The sequence below is a fragment of the Nansenia antarctica genome (assembly GCF_963989245.1).
Source record: "Nansenia antarctica genome assembly, contig: SUPER_8_unloc_1, whole genome shotgun sequence".
Classification (NCBI taxonomy): Eukaryota; Metazoa; Chordata; class Actinopteri; order Argentiniformes; family Microstomatidae; genus Nansenia; species Nansenia antarctica.
The window spans coordinates 175271-195766 of NW_027663471.1; the positions used below are offsets into that span (position 1 = coordinate 175271).

The 20496-nt window shown below is 46.6% G+C and overlaps 1 pseudogene across 1 annotated transcript; it reads left to right on the forward strand.

Annotated features, from left to right (window-relative positions):
* Nucleotides 1-474: 474 nt before the first annotated feature.
* On the forward strand, nt 475-14394 carry LOC308164697 (RAD50-interacting protein 1-like; annotated as a pseudogene). The gene is made up of 11 exons: nt 475-531; nt 2632-2785; nt 3205-3315; nt 3437-3662; nt 3948-4085; nt 11940-12034; nt 12199-12303; nt 12610-12830; nt 13315-13495; nt 13726-13844; nt 14106-14394. The product of its transcript is annotated as an RAD50-interacting protein 1-like (transcript).
* The last annotated feature ends 6102 nt before the right edge of the window (nt 14395-20496 follow it).

The following is a 20496-nucleotide window of genomic DNA, read 5'->3' on the forward strand; positions in this document are numbered from 1 at the left end:
CTCCTCTCCTCCTCTCCTCCTCCTCCTCTCCTCCTCTCCTCCTCCTCTCCTCCTCTCCTCCTCTCCTCCTCCTCTCCTCTCCTCTCCTCCTTCTCTCCTCCTCTCCTCTCCCTCCTCTCCTCCCCTCTTCTCCTCCTCTCCTCCTCTCCTCCTTCTCTCCTCCTCTCCTCTCCCTCCTCTCCTCCCCTCCTCTCCTCCTCTCCTCCTCTCCTCCTCTCCTCCTCCTCCTCTCCTGCTCTCCTCCTCTCCTTCTCTCCTCCTCTCCTCCTCCTCTCCTCTCCTCTCCTCCTCCTCTCCTCCTCTCCTCCTCCTCTCCTCCTCTCCTCCTCCTCCTCTCCTTCTCTCCTCCTCCTCTCCTCCTCTCCTGCTCTCCTCCTCTCCTTCTCTCCTCCTCTCCTCCACAGTGACTTTGAGGAGGTCCTCACTCAGCTCCAGTGGCCCTTCATCTCCCCCCCCCTGCAGACGCTGCCCCCCCCCCCCCCCCCCCCCCAACGACCTACTGGTGGCCCAACTGCTGTCCCTGCAGACCTCGTATCCTCCACACACACACACACACACACACACACACACACACACACACACACACACACACACACACACACACACACACACACACACACACACAGCTGCTGTCACTGCAGACCTCGTATCCTCCCCCCCCACACATTTGAATACTTTATTTGGTTCCACAAATTATATTATACAAACAGGGAATCAAATATTTCGGGGCTAAGCAGCACTGAACACTTAAGGGTACACATAACACCTCCTTCTCCACACGGCCAAGCTGCCAATAATAGCGGAGACAGAGCAAAATTTGGCAACCTGTTTGGCCTTTCTTTTAGACATTGCAGCAATTCTCAGACCCCTCATGGTGCATTTATATACATGGCCCAGACTTCCAAATACAAGTATGCTGAATTTGCACTTGTATCCAAAGCTGGTTATCGTACCAAGCAGTGGTTGGTATTTGATATACTTGTCCTGGAAAGTCTGGTCCATGTACAGGTCAAAGGGGCAGCCTACTTCTACAATCAGCACCTCCTTGTGGCTGGTGTCAACAAAGACAACATCAGGTGTATTTGGGATGTTGGCAAAAACATCATTGGCAAAACCAAACCACTCTGGTAACACTCTGGCATGCTTGTACATAGCTGCGCTAGATGGTAAGATGTTTTGTACTGAATCAGACACACACACACACACACACACACACACACACAGCTGCTGTCACTGCAGACCTCGTATCCTACACACACACACACACACACACACACACACACACACACGCACACACACACACACACAGCTGCTGTCACTGAAGACCTCGTATCCTACACACACACACACACACACACACACACACAACTGCTGTCACTGCAGACCTCGTATCCTCCACACACACACACACACACACACACACACACACACACAACTGCTGTCACTGCAGACCTCGTATCCTCCACACACACACACACACACACACACACACACACACACACACACACACAACTGCTGTCACTGCAGACCTCGTATCCTCCACACACACACACACACACACACACACACAGCTGCTGTCACTGCAGACCTCGTATCCTCCACGTAGACACACACACGCACACACACACACACACACACACACACACACACACACACACAGCTGCTGTCACTGCAGACCTCGTATCCTCCACACACACACACACACACACACACACACAGCTGCTGTCACTGCAGACCTCGTATCCTCCACGTAGACACACACACGCACACACACACACACACAAGTACTGGGAGGGGGGGGTTACACATGACAGGGCCGACCTGGACCATGCTGTCTATGTAGCCTTTCATTTCACATTTACATTTTTGTTATTGACAGAAGAAACCTGGTAAGCTCTCAGCTCGGCTCAGATCTGTTGTGTGAATTTAAGATTATGGGGGTTACCATGGTTACCAAGGCCCGGTATTTAAAAACTTTTAATCTGGACCCGTCGGGCTGCTTTTGAGTCGTATACGGGAAACCAGATTAAACGTTTTCAGACACTGGACACAGACCAAGCCTTGTTCTGTACATTTTCAACATATTATCTCCATGGAAACAAATGCATTTAAATCTATTTTAATCTATGTTCCAGAAACAGCCACCCAACCACCAGTACCAGCTCAGTGGCCTTGTGGTTAGAGTGTCCCTCTGCCCTGAGATCGGGAGGTTGTGAGTTCGATCCCCGGCCGAGTCGTACCACCAAAGACTATAAACATGGTACCTGATGCCTCCCTGCTTGGCACTCAGCATTAAGGGTTGGATTGGGGGGGTAAGACCCTGCGACATACCAGCGTCATGTCCAGGGGGTGTACTTGTACATCGAGCCGCCTCACGCTACGGATACAGGAGATAGGCTCCTCCCCCCTAAGGGCCGTTAGGCTCCAGAACCATCGCTTCTCAAGGCTGCTTACTTATGTTTCAGAAACCAGGCCCAAGTATCTGTGTACAATATGTACATATAGTTTGTTACAGTTCTGTTAGGGAGGACGTTGTTTGTACGAACTCTGACCTATGACCTATGTGATGATGTCACGTGACATTTGACTGAGACAGAAACCGGGTCTGTTTCCTTGACGACCGTCTCTCAGTGATGACCTCATATCGGAGAAGGAGGCGCCCTCGCGCCTGGGCGAGCGGCTCACTCCGCCCCTCTCGCTGCCCATCCAGATCATGCTCCTCCCCCTCAGCAAGAGGTTCCGCTACCACTTCACTGGCAACCGGCAGACCAACTCTCTGAACAAGGTACACACACACAGACACACACAGACACACACACACACACACACACACACCGACACCGACACACACACACACACACACACACACACACACACACACATACACATACACACCGACACACAGACACACACACTCTCACACAAGGTCAGAACAGACACACACACACACACACACACACACACACACACACACACACACTCACTTACTCAGTCATACAAGGTCAGAAAGGACACTCACACACACTCCTAAATGTTATGTGTGTGTGTGTGTGTGTGTGTGTGTGTGTCTGTCTGTCTGTCTGTCTGTCTGTCTGTTCTGACCGTGTGTGTGTGTGTCTGTCTGTCTGTCTGTCTGTTCTGACCGTGTGTGTGTGTGTGTGTGTGTGTGTGTGTGTGTGTGTGTGTGTGTGTGTGTGTGTGCAGCCAGAGTGGTACCTGACCCAGGTCCTCATGTGGATGGGTAACAGCTCCGCCTTCATGGAGGAGAAGATCCAGCCCATCCTGGACCGGGCTGGCGCCAACGTCAACGCCAAGGTCAGAGGACGGCTCTAGGATAGGTGGTTCTAGAATAGATGCTTCTAGAATATGTGGTTCTGTTAGAATAGATGGTTCTAGAATCCAGACATCTCATGCAGTTACTCCCCCCCACCACCAGGTGGAGCTGTGCCGCGGCCTTCTCACCCTGGCCACGGAGAAGCTGGCGTCCGACACCCCGCGGCTGCTCTACGACGACGCCCTCTTCTGCCACCTGGTGGACGAGGTGCTGCAGTTCGAGCGGGAGCTGCGCAGCACGCACGCCTACCCCCCCACCCTGCAGGGGGCGCTGCACATCCTGCTGGACGAGGCCGTGCTGCTGAAGTGGCTCACTGTGGAGAGGAAGAGTGAGTGGAGCGTGTCTGTGTGTGTATGTATGTATGTGTGTGTGTGTGTGTGTGTGTGTGCTTGCCAGAGGAAGAGACTGTGTGTGTGTGTGTGTGTGTGTCTGGTTTACATTTACATTTTTGGCATTTAGCCGACGTCGTAGCAGGAAGAGTAATCTAGCTCAGGCCCGGGGCCATTGGCAGTCGTCGTGCTAAAAGAAGAAAGATATATTTTTGGGGTTGTGTGTGTGTGTGTGTGGTTGTAACTGGGTGTCTGGGTGTCTGTGTGTGTGTGTGTGTGTGTAGTGGCGGTGGAGAAGGTGGATGCGATGCTGTCGTCTGAGGGTGCGTGGAGCTCCCAGTACAGAGACATCAGCGACATGGACGAACTGAAGGCTCCTGACTGTGCTGAGACCTTCATGACCCTCCTGCTGGTCATCACTGGTAGGAACACCCACACCCACACACACACACACACACACACACACACACACACACACACACACACACCTGTCTCTCTCTCTCTCTCTCTCTGTTACTGGTCATCACTGGTAGGAACACACACACCGACTTGTCTCTCTGTCTCTCCGTCTCTGTCTCTCTCTCTCTCTCTCTCTCTCTGTCTCTCTCCGCCTGTTTCTCTCTCTCTACCTCTCTCTCTCTCTCTTTCTTTTCTGACTCTTTTCGGGCACTGCCCTAAACTGGTTTAGATCCTACCTACAGGACAGAAGCTACTACTATGTCTCCATTGGCAACTTTGTGTCCGACAAATTAAAATCATGTGAGGTTCCCCAAGGATCAATCCTTGGCCCCCTTCTATTCATGAAAAAGAACAAAATTGCCTACCACAACTATGACATGCTGACATGGATGACACACAAATCTACATATGGCGCTTTTCCACTATCGGCCCGGCTCGGGTCGGGTCGGCTCGCTTCGGCACGCTTCGGCACGCTTTTGAACAGTTCTGGTTTTCCACTATACACAACAGACCAGGAACGAGTAGGAGGAGTAGGCGATAGTAGGCGGAGTTACGCGTCATAAAAGCGCGCCATGGTGGTGACGTATATTTTCACGAGACACAACACAGCCACAACAATAGCAACATGGAGGAACTTGAAGCTATGTATACTTTTTCCTCGGCATGTGGTATATTATTAACCGTGATTTTTTTGGGAGAGAAAGAGAAAGAGAGAGAGGAAGCTATGTACACATAATAAAGTCATGTTTTTTTAACCCTTAAAACCACTGCCTTCACTTGTCTGCTTTATGAACTGTAGTATCATTGTGTGCCGTGTTATTTACGGACAAACACGGTGCCCGGAGGCACCCTTTGCGGGTTAATAACTTCGGTTTACCGTGGGTTAGGATAACAACTCAAACGTGTCCGGATAGGGGAGAGGACAGGGAATCCAAAACCATTTGAATGGTGTCGATACGACACTGCTATCACGGTCGACACAGCGCGGAGCGAATTCCCTGTTAAAACTTTTCTCTCCCCCCGCTGTCAAAGGGAGTTTCAATCAGCTGGCGCGGTGCTGCGAGCAGCAGCGGGTGAACTCCCGGTTCATTGAGTTTACGGTTAAAAGCATAACTTCTCGGGGTGTAAAGCACTCTCTCTATTTCGGGCTAAACTGTGCAGTGTAGCCGGCGTCCTGGTTCCTCCAGCAACCGGACACTTCCATAAATAACAACAAATATGTAATATGTAAATATGTATAATACCACGTTCATTGATAAAATGATGCCAGGGATGGAAAGGGGTGATGGCAGTTTTAGAAGGGGGATGATGAAGCTCTGGACTATGGAACGGCACAGCACAGCACAACGGGGGGAAATGCGATAAGAATTATGTCAAAATGCAGCACCATCATGCACAGATCAGCCTTAATGCATGTAACGTTAGATATATAACGTTATACAGGGAGCGATGTATTTCTACAGAAAGGCTGATAGATTGTAGAATCTTCTTGTTGGTAAAACGATGGAATCAATCTATTGAGGATTGTGATCTTAAATGCGTTGTGTCATCTCAGGATAGATTAGGTGCACAGCATACACGATTTGACAAGGAAATAGGATGTTCAACACGGGTCGGAATCTCTGTACTTGATTTAATAAGACAGTCAGCGAATGGTCCATCAGCACAGTATCTCAGCATCGGCATTCAATGACCATTCCACGACATCATTATGACATACAGACAGGCTGATAGATACGAGTGCAGCGCTGTCTTGCTGGTAGTCAAATATATTTATTTATACAGCATATGGATGTTACGTGCCTGTTAGCCTACTTGCCGCTTTCAGTTCTAGTAGATTTGTAGTTTAGATCTCGCAACCAGGGATTGGGAAGCGATGTATTTCTACGAAAAGGCTGACTGACGCGGGGCTCCAATCTCTGCGTTTATAGAGTGCTCCGGTGTCTTGCTGGTAGTCAAATATATGTATTTATATATACAGCATATGGATGTTACGTGCCTGTTACCTGCCGATTTCAGTTCTAGTAGTTTAGATCTCGCAACCAGGGAAACGCCGACAAGACGCGAATCTACCGGCATTTGACTCATGAGTGAACGGCGAAAATGGCTGGACGGCACAGCTTGGGATTCCATTGAAGTTACAGGGAACTATGTGTGAAAGAGACTTAAATGTTGAAATAACAGTAATACAATGTTCATTGATAAAATAGCAGGGATGGAAAGGGGAGATGGCAGTTTTAGAAGGGGGATGATGAAGCTCTGGACTGAGGGACAGCATAGGCACAGCACATCGCCATAATAGCGATTTTTTGGTTATGCTTGTTGTAAATAAAAGTTCTATGATGCTTCCTGCTTCTGAGTAGATTAGACGTGTTTCTCCCTCGCTCCTCTCATACCACTGCTTTCCTGCTTTTTTCTTGCTTCTTTTTCATAGTTTTAACACTTTTTTTATATAGCTTTTATTTCTACGATGCCTGCTATCTGTCAAGGTTGTGTGGATCTTTCAAAGAGAGTAGACTTATTGGAATATACTCTCCAGGGGCGACTCTCCGCACTCGAGAATCGCTACGCTAATGGTTCTCCACCCACGCAAGCCTTTCAAAATTCACACTTCCCAAAGCTAACGAGGCAGGTGACAGCTGCAAAATTCACTGGACAGATGAAATATCCCCCGAAACTACTGAAAAGCAGCCAACTGAAGTCCTCGTTAGCACCGTTAGCATCATTAGCAACAGGTAGGCCCGAGCCATGGGCTTGCATGACTAAACAGAGCCGAGATAGGAGTCTGAGACACCGGCCCGCAGAGCAGCGAGCTGGCATGACTCCCAAGGCCCGAGATAAGAACATCAGAGTCACGCCAAGATTTCCCAGGCCCGGGAATCACGTGACTCCCCGGCCCCCCCCGGTGACTCCCCGGCCCGCAGACACGAGTTCAAGGTCACCCCCTCCTTCTTCTACTTCTCTGTGTGACATGCAGCGGATGAAACAGACTTCACCTCCAAAAGATACTTTGTTGATTGGAGACTCGGCGATCAGAAACGTAAGAGGTAAAAAATTACATATCCACTGTCTTCCTAACCTAACGGTCTCAGAAATAACAAAAGATTTGGAAGAAACACTGTCTAAAAACCCAGACACAAAGCGTCTTGTATTACGGTGGACAAACCGATTCACGTAAAATGGGCTCAGTAGACTTGAGACGTGATTTCATGGAACTTTTCAATAGACTTGACAAGCTTAAGATTGAGACATTCATCTGTGGACCGCTACCCACTGTTGACAGAGGTAACCTGGAATTCAGCCGGCTCCTAAGCCTTAACACGTACTGTTAACTTAAAAGGCTGAAATTCATTGACCACTGGAACATATTCTGGAGGCAGAGAGACCTATTCAAAAGAGATGGCCTCCACTTAAACAGATCGGGAGAATACCATTTAATGAACAACATACTCTTCAACCTCATAAACTCTGCTCCCCCTTCCCTCGATGCTCTTAAACCAACTGAAAGGCCTACAGCGCAGGATTCTTCAGACTCGGCACAGGCAGCTGAACTGCTCACAGTGGATAAACTCTCCCCACAGTCCTGCGACTCATCACAGCCTACAGTAAAGGGCCCTCCAAACTCATCACAGCTGGCTGAAGTGCGTGCTGCAGATGACTTATCAATCTCCCCATCGCAATTGCCGAAACTGCGCTCCACAGTCGACAGGGCAAAATGAATCATTAGCCAACTCGTTGAACCCCCACTAAGGCGACGGTCCAGCCCCTTTTCTCTCCCCCCACCCTCCCTCCCTGCCCCCAAACCACTCTACCCCAAACTCCCAGAGACACTCATCCACTGAGTCCACTGAGCTCTCCTTCCTCCAACTCACGCCGTTCCTGCCTTTCTCAGCTAGGTTCGAGAAAATGGTGAAGACAGGAGTAGAGCTCACCCGAAAGCTGCTCCATCTCTCCATTCTACAACACCTGGCCCCACACTCCCTGCGACGCCAGCCTCATCAACAATGCCAGCCTCATCAACAATACCCATCGCCCCACCTCGACGCCACAGGATGCTATCTACAACACCCATCCCCCTCCCCCGGATGACACCCATAATCAGTTGATGCTCTAACAGTCCCTGCTTCCATAGAGTTGATACCATTGACATTCCTGATATAAAGCTGGGACTCTCAACTCTTGCTATCCCTGTTCATATCAGTAACAGAACAGTTAATTGCAAGTCTGAATGCTTTATACACCCCTCAAATTGAATTTCTATACCCTGCCACACACAGCGACCAAACACAAAACCACTCAAGCTAGCACTTTTCAATGCCAGATCCTTAGCTAATAAATCTCTCTTAATCAACGACTTGATTAGCTCCTATGAACTAGATTTCTTATTTATCACTGAGACCTGGTTAGATAAAGATAACAAGACACCAATTCTTATTGAGTCAGCACCCCCCAATTTTAGAACCTTAGATGTCATTAGATCCCACAAAAAAGGTGGTGGAATCGCCTCTTTCTTCCGAGACAGTTTTAACTGCAAACAGAAATCCTTCGGGGAATTTTTATCATTTGAATATCTTATTATAATGAATTATTTTTATAATTTTATACAGACCACCCCAATACTCTACTAGCTTCTTTAATGAACTTACAGAGCTTCTCTCCATCATTACTACTGAATTTAATGGTCTGATCATTGCTGGTGATTTCAATATTCATGTAGATAACTCAGAGGACAACAAAGCCAAAGAACTCTCTGTTCTGTTAGATGTTTTTGAACTTCAACAACATGTGAACCTCCCTAATCATAATCGAGGTCACACTCTGGACCTTATCATCACCAAAGGCCTAGATATTTCAAATGTTGTTGTAACTGACATTGCCCTGTCTGACCACTGTTGCATATTCTTTGACGTATCTATCTTTCCTGTTATTCAAACTATGTCTAAAACTATTTCCAAACGATATATCAATGAAAAGACCAGTGCACTGTTCACACAGGCCTTTTCCCTAGCCCCCCCCCCAAACTTCTATTCCAAATGTAAATGACCTGTAAATGACCTTCTACACGATTTCAACTTAAAAATCACAAAAAACCATTGATGATATTGCACCCATTAGATCCAAATGCATCTCTGGTAAGCAAAAAGCTCACTGGAGAACTGCCCCATCCGTAAAGACCCAAAAAAGAGAATGTCGTAAAGCAGAGCGCAGATGGAGAAAAACAAACCTTCAAGTCCACTATGATATCTATAAAGAGAATCTTCAGAACTATAACTTAGAAATAAGAAGTGCCAGGCAATCATTTTTCTCACAGATCATAAACAATAACATCAATAATGCCCGCATCCTTTTCAGAACTGTTGACCGACTAACAAATCCCCCAACACCCATTGCTCAGGAATTTCACTCAACTAGTAAATGCAATGAGCTTGCATCCTTTTTTAACAATAAAATAGAAACCATTAGACAAGGCATTAGGTCTTCTGTGTCAGGCATGAAAAACATGTCCCCATTAACAACCCCAAATAGGGCGGACATAACAACCATGTCACAATTTAACACCATTGATTACAAGACCCTAGATAAAATCATGTCACGTCTTAAACCATCCACCTGTGCCCTTGATGTCCTGCCAACAAGCTTTTTTAAAAACATATTTAGCTGCATGGCAGGCGAACTAATACAAATAATTAACACCTCCCTTTCATCAGGAATCTTCCCTGAAGCCCTGACAACTGCAGTTATTAAGCCTCTACTAAAAAAGAACGGCCTAGACCCATTTGTACTAAACAACTACAGACCCATATCAAACCTTCCCTGTACAGGAAAAATTATTGAAATGGTTGCCCACGAACAACTTAGCAATTATTTGACCCTAAATGATCTCTTTGATGACTTTCAATCAGGCTTTCGCCCCCTACATAGCACTGAAACGGCCCTTATTAAGGTCCTTAATGACATTCGCGTAAACACAGACTCCGGGAAAATCTCAGTTTTGATACTACTAGATCTTAGTGCTGCCTTTGACACTGTGGACCATGACATTCTGGTTGTTAAAATCCCTAAATATTCAGGGATTTTAACAACCAGTACCTGGGTAGGACTTTCGGGCACTGCCCTAAACTGGTTTAGATCCTACCTACAGGACAGAAGCTACTATGTCTCCATTGGCAACTTTGTATCTGACCAAATTAAAATGACATGTGGGGTTCCCCAAGGGTCAATCCTTGGCCCCCTTCTATTCAATCTCTACATGCTTCCATTGGGACACATCATAAAAAAGAACAAAATTGCCTACCACAACTATGCGGATGACACTCAAATCTACATAGCCCTCTCACCGAACGACTATCGTCCCATTGACAATCTCTGTAATTGCATTGAGCAAATAAATACCTGGATGACACAAAACTTCCTCCAACTAAACAAGGACAAAACAGAGATAATTGTATTCGGTGCACCTGACAAAAGATCGAAAGTCAGTGCAAAACTTGATTCTCTCTCTCTTCACACTAAAAAACAGGTCAGAAATCTTGGTGTAATTCTAGACTCCGATCTAAACTTCAACAGCCACATAAACTCAATAACTAAATCAGCCTACTATCACCTGAAAAACATAACAAGAATGAGAGGTTTCATGTCCAAGCAAGACCTTGAAAAACTCATCCATGCATTTGTTTCGAGTAGACTTGATTATTGTAATGGTCTACTAACAGGCCTATCTAAAGGAGCTGTTCGTAAATTGCAGCTCATCCAAAACGCCGCTGCTAGGGTCCTAACAAAAACAAAGAAATGTGAACACATTACACCAATCCTGAGATCCCTGCACTGGCTACCAGTCTCTCAGAGAATTGAATTCAAAATCCTCCTAATTACATACAAATCACAAAATGGTCTTGGACCAAAATACATATCAGATCTCCTCCCACCCTATATTCCCGCAAGGTCCCTAAGGTCAGCTGAGACAAATCAGCTAATAATTCCAAGAGTAAAAACAAAACACGGTGCAGCAGCATATTTAAATCTAAGCTAAAAACCTTCATGTTTTGCACCAGTTATGATTAAACACAAACACTTCTATCAATGTCTTTTTTCCATTAACTATTGTCTTTTTAAATGTTTTATCTATTTACTTCTTATATTTGCTTTTATTCATTGTAATTTTTATTTTTATTATGCTCCTCTTGCTGTATTTTTAAATAATGCATGTAAAGCACTTTGAATTGCCCCTGTTGTATGAAATGTGCTATACAAATAAACTTGCCTTGCCTTGCCATTGAAATGACATTAAACTAAGATAATACGATGGTTATCATATTTTTTCAAATCTTTATTAATACGTTATTACAGAAACTGTAAGTGACATTTTCCTAGAGCGAAATCTGTTGTGGTATTTAAAAATGGCGGTTAGTGATGAAATCTATGAACATGGGATGACGATTTCCATTGACCAATCAACGGTGTGCAGCTTCACACGTCACACGCAGCCTGGCAAAAAGGTTCCGGGTCTCAAAAAAGGTTCCTGCCATCGATGGGTAGCTAAAGAAGCGACCCGACCCGACCCAGGCCGACAAATGGAAAAGCGCCAAAGAAGCAGGCCAGCCCGGGCTGACCCGGGTCAGCCCTCTAGTGGAAAAGCCCCAATAGTTGTATGAAATGTGCTATACAAATAAACTTGCTTTGCCTTTCTCTCTCTGTCCCTCTCTCTACCTCTCTCTCTGTCCCTCTCTCTCTGTCCCTCTCTCTCTCTCTCTTTCTACCTCTCTCTCTCTCTCTTTCTACCTCTCTCTCTCCCTACCTGTCTCCCCCCCCCCCTCTAGACAGGTACCGGTCCCTCCCGTCCCCGCGGGCCCAGCTGAGCTTCCTGGCGCTGCAGCGAGAACTGGTGGACGACTTCCGGATCCGTCTGACCCAGGTGACCCCTGACCCTAACTCTGACCCTAACTCTGACCCTCACCCCTGACCCTAACCCTCTGACCTCTAACCCTAGGTTACTAGACCCTCTATCTAACCGTACTATCCTCTGACCCTCTGACCCCGACCCTAACCCTAACCCTCTGACCCCTGCCCCTCTGACAGGTGATGAAGGAGGAGTCTCGCTGTCCGCTGGGCGCTCGCTACGGCGCCGTGCTGAATGCTGCCAACTACATCAGCACCGTGCTGGGGGACTGGGGGGACAACGTGGTGAGAACGCTTTATTGGGACACAGCCTCCCTATGCAGGGTTAGGGGTTAAAGGGCCAGACTGCGTGGCCTTAATTGATGCACTCTCTAAGTCTCTAAGTTCCCTTTCAAACGCACCTTAATGGATATTTATTTCTTTTATTTATTCGAGAGAATATTTATTTTGATTTCCTTTTCAGAAAATGTTTACTTTTTTTATTAGTAGGTTGGAGCAGTGTTGATGCTCCTCTCCCTTCCTCTCCCCCCCCTCCCCACCCCTCCTCTCCCCCCTCCCCTCCCCTCCTCTCCCCCCTCCCCACCCCTCCAGTTCTTCCTGCAGCTGCAGCAGGCTGCGGTGTCCCTGGGGGAGGAGGAGGTGCTGGGGGGGTTGGGGGTGCTGGAGGTGGGCCGCCTGGCCTCCCTGGAGGGGTCTCTGTTCGAGGGTCTGCTGGGTCTGCTGGAGAGGCTGAGGGGCGACATGGTGGGGCGGCTACTGGACGCCGTCATGAAAGAAGTGAAGGAGAAGAGCCAGCCCTACTGCAGGGACAGGTGGGGGGGGGGGGTAGGGGTGTGAGGGTGGGTGTGGGTGTGGGTGTGGGTGTGGGTGTGGGTGGGTCGGTCAAGATGTTTTCTGTAGAAGCTCATCCTGTTGGCTACTGCTGCAGTACTTACAGGAGTTGGACACGAGTGCCTTTGTACATTTGCTCTGAGAGCGCCGGAGCACACACTGGGTTCAAAGTCATAAACGGGACCAAGTCATTTGTTTGGACAAGAGGCATTCCATGAGCGCTGATCAGATTCCACAGCGAATTTACGAACGCAGGCAATTTCTGTCTGGGAGGGAGGAGGGGGGGTACTGGTAGTGGTTACGGTTATGAATATTAGGTTAGGGTTAGGGTTAGGTTTATTCATTTGATTGATAATGATAATAATAACTTTTATTTGTATAGCACTTTTCCTGCAAACGTTGTTGATAAGACAATTTTACCTGATGTAAACCCTCTGTATTCCCTCCCCCTCCGCCCCCCCTCAGATGGCTGTCCCTGCCCTCCCAGAGCGACCAGGCCACCATGTCTCTGTCCAGCTCCGCGTGTCCCATGATGCTCTGCCTGAGGGACCACCTGCTCCGCCTGCAGGAGCTGCTCTGCCTGCCGCTCTTCCACTCCGCCTGGCAGGGCCTGGCCGACCGCCTGGACCTCTACCTCTACCAGGACGTAAGACTGTCTGTCTGTCTGTCTGACTGTCTGTCGGTCTGCGTCTGGAGATTACATTTTACATTGACATTGACATTTTTGGCATTTAGCAGACGCCTTATTCCAAAGCGACTTACAATCGATACATTTGATTAAGCAAGTGAGCAAGTGAGATGTCTGTCTGGGAGTGTCAGCGTGATGCACCTTGTGACACACCTCATTAATTGTGTGTGTGTGTGTGTGTGTCTCAGGTGATCCTGTACAACCATTTCAACGAGGGCGGGGCAGCCCAACTGCAGTTTGACATGACCAGGAACCTGTTCCCTCTGTTTGGACACTACTGCAAGAGACCCGAGAACTTCTTCAAACAGTGAGTGTCTTTCTGTCTTTCTCTCTCTATCTCTCTCTCTCTCTGTCTCTCTCTCTCTCTGTTTCTCTGTCTCTCTCTCTCTGTCTCTTTCTCTCTGTGCCTCTCTCTGTCTGTCTCTTTCTTTCTCTCTGTGCCTCTCTCTGTCTGTCTCTCTCTCTGTCTCTCTCTCTCTCTCTGTCTCTCTCTCTCTGTGTATCACCATGCCCCCCCCCAAGTGTATAGAAGGCCTTATCTCTCTTTCTCTCCCCTCCTCCCCTCCAGTGTGAAGGAGGCCTGCATCCTGCTCTGTCTGAACGTGGGTTCCGCCCTGCTGCTGCGTGACGTGCTGAGGCAGGGGGGGGGGGGGAGGAGGAGGGGGACACCCCCCAGGGACAGCAGCAGCCCTCCCCCGTGGCGGCCCTCAACGAGCTGGGGGTGTTCCGCCTCGCACCCTGCGACGTCCTCATCCTGCTCAACCTCCGCGCCTCCTGGCCCGGCCAGTGACCGGGGTCAGAGGTCAGGGGTCACAGGGGGTCACAGGGACCAGGAAGAGGAAGGCCCACAGCTCCCTCACACCCGATTGGACCAGACCAGGTAGGACCACTGGACCACAACGACCAATGGGAACAGGCCCTGCTGACTGGACTAGAGACTGTCTGGAGTCAACAAGCTGTTTCTCCCTGGTGGACCGACCCTCCCGTGGCTGTCTGTGTGTTGCCATGGAGATCTGGTACACTCACACACACACACAGGACGAAGTGCTGGATTGAACGGTTCTTCAGAGGAGTGGACTTCTCCTCCCTCCCTCCTTACCTCTCTCCCTCCCTCCCACCTCTCTCCCTCTTTACCTCTCTCCCTCCCTCCTACCTCTCTCCCTCCCTCCCACCTCTCTCTCTCCCTTCTTACCTCTTCCCTCCCACCTCTCTCCCTCCCTTCTTACCTCTTCCCTCCCACCTCTCTCCCTCCCTTCTTACCTCTTCCCTCCCACCTCTCTCCCTCCCTTCTTACCTCTTCCCTCCCACCTCTCTCCCTCCCTTCTTACCTCTTCCCTCCCACCTCTCTCCCTCCCTTCTTACCTCTTCCCTCCCACCTCTCTCCCCCCCCTCCCTCCTTTATCCTCTCCTCCCCTCCTCCCTCCCTCCCGCCCAGTACCAGAGCTAGGAGACCGTACCACTGCTGTTTTAAGCGGTGTGATGTGTTTGATAACAGGACATCTGTACCGTGTGTTCATGTGTTAGCTGGCCGTTTTAAGTGTATGTAAACATTTGTAAAGAATGAAATTACAAATACAAATTATTTAAATCTGAAAAGTTTTAATTTCTTTCATTCCTTAAGTGTTCTGAGGATACATTGGATACACACTCACAACTGTCACACACACACACACACACACTGTTCGAACAGGCTGTGGTTTGGGGTGGCTGGGATCTTTGATGACACCGTTTGTCGTATATATCCTGGATGGAGGGAAACTCACATCCAGTGATGCGCTCGGCTGTCCGCACCACCCTCTGTAGCGCTCTGCGGTTGAGGGCAGTGCAGCTGCCATGCTAGGCAGTGATGCACCCAGTCAGGATGCTTTCAGTTGTGCCTCTGTAGAAGGCCCGCAGGGTCTCAGACCCCATGCCAAACTTTTTCAACCACCTGAGGTGAAAGAGGCGCGCGCTGCTGTGCCTTTTTCCCACCTGTCTGGTATGCACGTCCCAGGTGAAAAGTATTTGGTAGACGGAAGTATTGTTCTTCTCACACAAACATAAGATGCAAGTTCTGTATGGAAGCATATAGTGGACTTAATTCAAATGTTAATACAATTTGAGATTGCAATTGCATGTTCCACTTTTGCATGCATTCTTTCAGTCAATATTCAAATTCAAATGCAATCATATGATTTTCATTTTCATTTTCATGTACCTGGTATGCACATTCGCTGTCAATATTAAAATGATACTGAAGAATCTTCTTGTCGGTAAAATGATGGAATGGATCAATCTATTGAGGATTCGTGATCTTACATGCGTTGTGTCATCTCAGATAGATTAGGTGTGCAGCATACATGATTGACAAGAAAGAGAATATTCCAAACACGGGTCCAATGAGTACTTAACAGATTTTATTAAGCCCACAGCAGAGTAACTTCGTCAGTAAAGTACAAGCATATGAACAATCACCCTCTGGCCCAGGATGGTTTAAATACCCTGGGAGTCAGATACTGGTAAGCCTTGGAACACCGTGCCACATCGTAATAATCAACATCAGTCAGCCTGACGCCAGCCCGCAAGACACCCAAGGCCGGTGTCTGTACCGACTGCCAGTCAGGCTGCCCGATGCAGAGACCATCTTCTAAACATGACAGACAACAGCTGAACGGTGTGATAGAGCAATGACACACAGATTTATATTATAAAGAGATCCCACTAAAACCTAACAGTGAAATACTATCAGAGCTAACAATACTGCAAAGCCATTTGACATTTCATTTTCAAAATCATGCGCTGCTTTGTAACTGACAAAATTCAAAAGTTCATTCTAAAGTGAAAATTACTATGCAATCCCACAATAGCATTTTCATTTTCCTCTTTTGCCTGCATTATTTGAGTCAATATGACAATTGTAATGCAATAATGTGATTAGCGTTTGCATTTCCATGTTCTAGTAAACACATGCTGACAAAATTCAAACGTTGACCATTTCATGCAATAATGGCATTCATCAGAGCAATTGCGCGTCATCTCCCTGTCATCAGAATGATCACGCCCCTTTTTGGGTGATAGAAGTGTAGAAGTTTGACTGGCGGTCAATGGGAATTTCCGTTGCCGTGTAAATCCCCAGACTGCCCAAATCCGATGGCCAGTCAGGCAAACAATTACCGTATATAGTGTCGTTGCCGATCAATGATCGACGTCGTTATATGGATGTGTCCTTTCAGTCTGCCTCCATCCATGTGGATGAACCACCCGACCCAAAGGCCTGAGGTGTTGTAGGAGGTAAGAATATGATTTAGGGGGTATTTAGTATAACAGGCTAATGGGTTTATTGTGAGTTTACTTTGATTGTTTGTTTATTGCCTAGATCACCGTATTGAGAAGTCATATGGTTATGGGGGGTGATATTGCAAGGTAATTTAAGCACCTGCACACCTTGCATGGCGGTAGTGGAGAGAGAGGGGAGCGATGTATTTTTTTGACCGCGTAAATCAAATGAAGAACAACAAATGCCTGATGACAGGAGATGACGTATGACTGCTCTGATGAATCAACCCCTATTTCATTAATTTTCTCTATATAACGACGTCGATCATTGATCGGCAATGACACTATATAATAGTTTGCCTAACTGGCCATCGGATTTGGGCTCCTAATATCTAAAAAGCACTACGGTTTTCTTATTTTATCGGATTAAAGTAGCAAAGACCAGAAATGTCCATTGACCGCCAGTCAAACTTCTACACTTCTATCACCCAAAAAGGGGCGTGGACATGACGGGAGCCAAAGTACCCGGATGCGTTGCTCTGATGAATTGCATGAACACGCTTAGGCCTATAGGCTAATATATTAGAATATATTATTCAAATTACCCCATTCTCATGTTCTACCGGCCTGTCAGTCATTCTCTGGGGGCAGGACAATGTTCAATGGCAGGACTAGCAAAAGTCATTTGGGATTTCGCAGATCAGATCGAAAGCAATTTGATTTCCTTCCTGGTCAGATGCTCATGACAGAATAGAACTAATAATTGAAAACGTAGCTGAATTCTCTGCGATCATGAATAATGATAATCAGACTACATGCACAATCACTTCACTTCTACTAATACGGCTCATTAGCTTCAGGTCCAGCGCTGTTCCCCACCAGCTGTTTACAGGAGCTCTGCAGTGTTACGGACGTTACGGACAAGCTTTTTGACAGCGTCATCCCCGTATCACATGCCTAATGTCATAATAATAATGTTGTGTCCGTGTGTATTCATTTATCATTATCGTCCATAATAATAATGTTGTGTCCGTGTGTATTCATTTATCACCCACTGAGACCACCACCACCCCACTGAGACAAGCATGCTGTTGTTCTCCTGTATGGTCACCGGGGGGGGGGGGGGGGGGTGGCAGTCTTTTTGAAAGATTGTGAAGTCATTTGACTGGGAGCGTACCTATGTTCCCCGGATCCTATGTTCCCTGGATCCCCGCTTCCGAAAAAGGGTCCTATGTTCCCCGCTTCCGAAAAAGGGTCCTATGTTCCCCGCTTCCGAAAAAGGGTCCTATGTTCCCCGCTCCCGAAAAAGGGTCCTATGTTCCCCGCTCCCGAAAAAGGGTCCTATATTCCCCGCTCCCGAAAAAGGGTCCTATGTTCCCCGGTCTTATGTTCCCCGGCTAATTAACTACTAAATTGAAGTACATTTAAAGTTGTTTCCGTCCATGATTGGAAGATTGTATAGCCCATATGCAAATGAGAGAAATACTAGTGAAAGGCTATCTCCCAGCTAACACAGTGCTTAATTTGTAAATCTGGAGGTGCCGGAGCAAAAAGTGCTCCGGTGACAGAGGCAACCAAAGCCTCTGAAAGGTCCCGGAGCGCAAAAAGAACGTCAACAAAAAAAGTCCCCAGTGTCGCGTTATGGTGTTAAATAACCCATTAGACCTAGGTTGCATCAACGCGTTGCCCATGCCCACAGGTTTACTGTTTGAAGTAAATTGAACCATATGCACAAACATAGTTTAATTAGTAGGTTGCAATAAAAGCCTATATTTTGGATTGATATCTCTACTGTATTTATTTGATTTCGTTTGACAAAAATATAGAAAAAATATTTAATAATGTGTATATATATACACTGTCACTTGTGTTTCTTTTAGGAATATAATATTTTCAATTCCATCTCGAAAATGATCTATCTAGGCAGTACTCAAGTTGTAAAAGAAAATCAGGGGAGGTGGTGGATTTTATCATATGAGGACAATTTTAGCATCCCCTCAGCGTCAGTGACTTCAGTGTCAGTAACTTGGTAAAAATGTCATTGCATGTGTGCGTGCCCCCTCACACCTTGAAATAGCAGTAATACCACGTTCATTGATAAAATGACAAAGTATGGAAAGAGGGGGACGATTTTGACAGTTTTTATTTCTGGGGGGATGCCATCCCCCCTCAACTCGAGTGCTGCTTATACTGTAATAATATAATGGTCTTATTCTTATCAGGTGGTCTTATTCTTATATGGCTGCTCACTCCCTTTGCGAACTCCCAGACACCGGAGAAAATCCAGTATAATTTAGCGCGTGGCCGGCCAAGGTCCGTTGTGGAACGCACTACACAGTAAATCTTGCAGTGCTAAAGTAACACTTAAAGAGTTACATTTAACACTATTCCGGAGTGTATATGGTCCTACTCCAAATTGGATTTAAACTGACTCTTTCCCTAGTGTTAACATTTTAAATAGAGTAAAAAAGTAACTGGTGTACACTGTTTTGTGTTGTTTAAACTTAACACTACAGGTTAATTAGCTCTGTGGAGTGTTAATATCACTCCCAGTAGTGTTGATAATTCACTCTTCTGTGATAACAAATCAACTCTGATTGAGTTAAATTCCTATGCTCATTAACACTGCATTGAGTTATTAAACGTTAACACTGGAGGGTCAGTTGACTCAGATAAGTGTTGATTTTACACACTGCTGTGTTGATAATTTACTCTCTTACAGTGAAAAACCAACTCTGATAGAGTAGAATTTTAACATCAATTAACACTGCATGGTGTCAAAGAAACTTGCCACTATTTGTTAAATAAAATCTGTGTGGTGTTATTTTTACACTTACCGGTAATTTAAAAGTCTAACTACAAATATTCCATGAAGTGAGTAAAAATGACAACTTAACACAAATTAATGCATTCAACAACTTTATTTTCAGCTCCCAACCATGTGAGCCCAAAATATGAAAAGATGGAGATTATACCATCATATACAAATTCACATCAAATGCACTGTGGGGGACATGGCGCATTCTAGCCTGCAGGTAGAGCTAAGCTTTAGTGGAATGGGGATGATGGGATGATTGGCAGCAGGTGTCGCCAGTCAAACCATCATCCACATGACTATTTCACCTGTGTGTTTGTCCCTCTTGGCAGGGAATGAGACAGAGGAATCCGGAGAGCAGGCAGAGGAACGAGCCAAGAGGGACAAACACACACAGGTGAAAGTCATGTGGCAACGGAGAGCCGAAAGGGCGAAACACCGGGCGCTAAGAAATGTGTTCACACTGGATGTAGCTGTGTGTTTGGTACTTTTTCTGGTTTTAGGAAACATTTAAACACTAAACACACTGATAATTTTGACCAACAGGTTGACACTGATGTTCCTTTAAGCAGTGTAGAAGAGGGGGTGACAGATGGTCTAGTTGAGACGTCGACATCTTATCTTTTAAGAAAGTCCAATAAGAGCACCATAGATATATGTGCCACTGCTGTCGCACAACTCAAAGCAGGTGGATTAAGTCAGTCTAGTGTAAATAGTTTTGTGTCATCCATGGAAGAAGTCTTTTTTTTTTTTGAACTTTAAATTTTTATTATCATTTTCTTTTATCAAGTGCAGTCAAACAATATTTCACAACATATTGATGTTACATAAAGGTGTCACGGGTAAGTCGCAAAGGAATAACAGTCCATGAATATCTTTCTTAAAAATA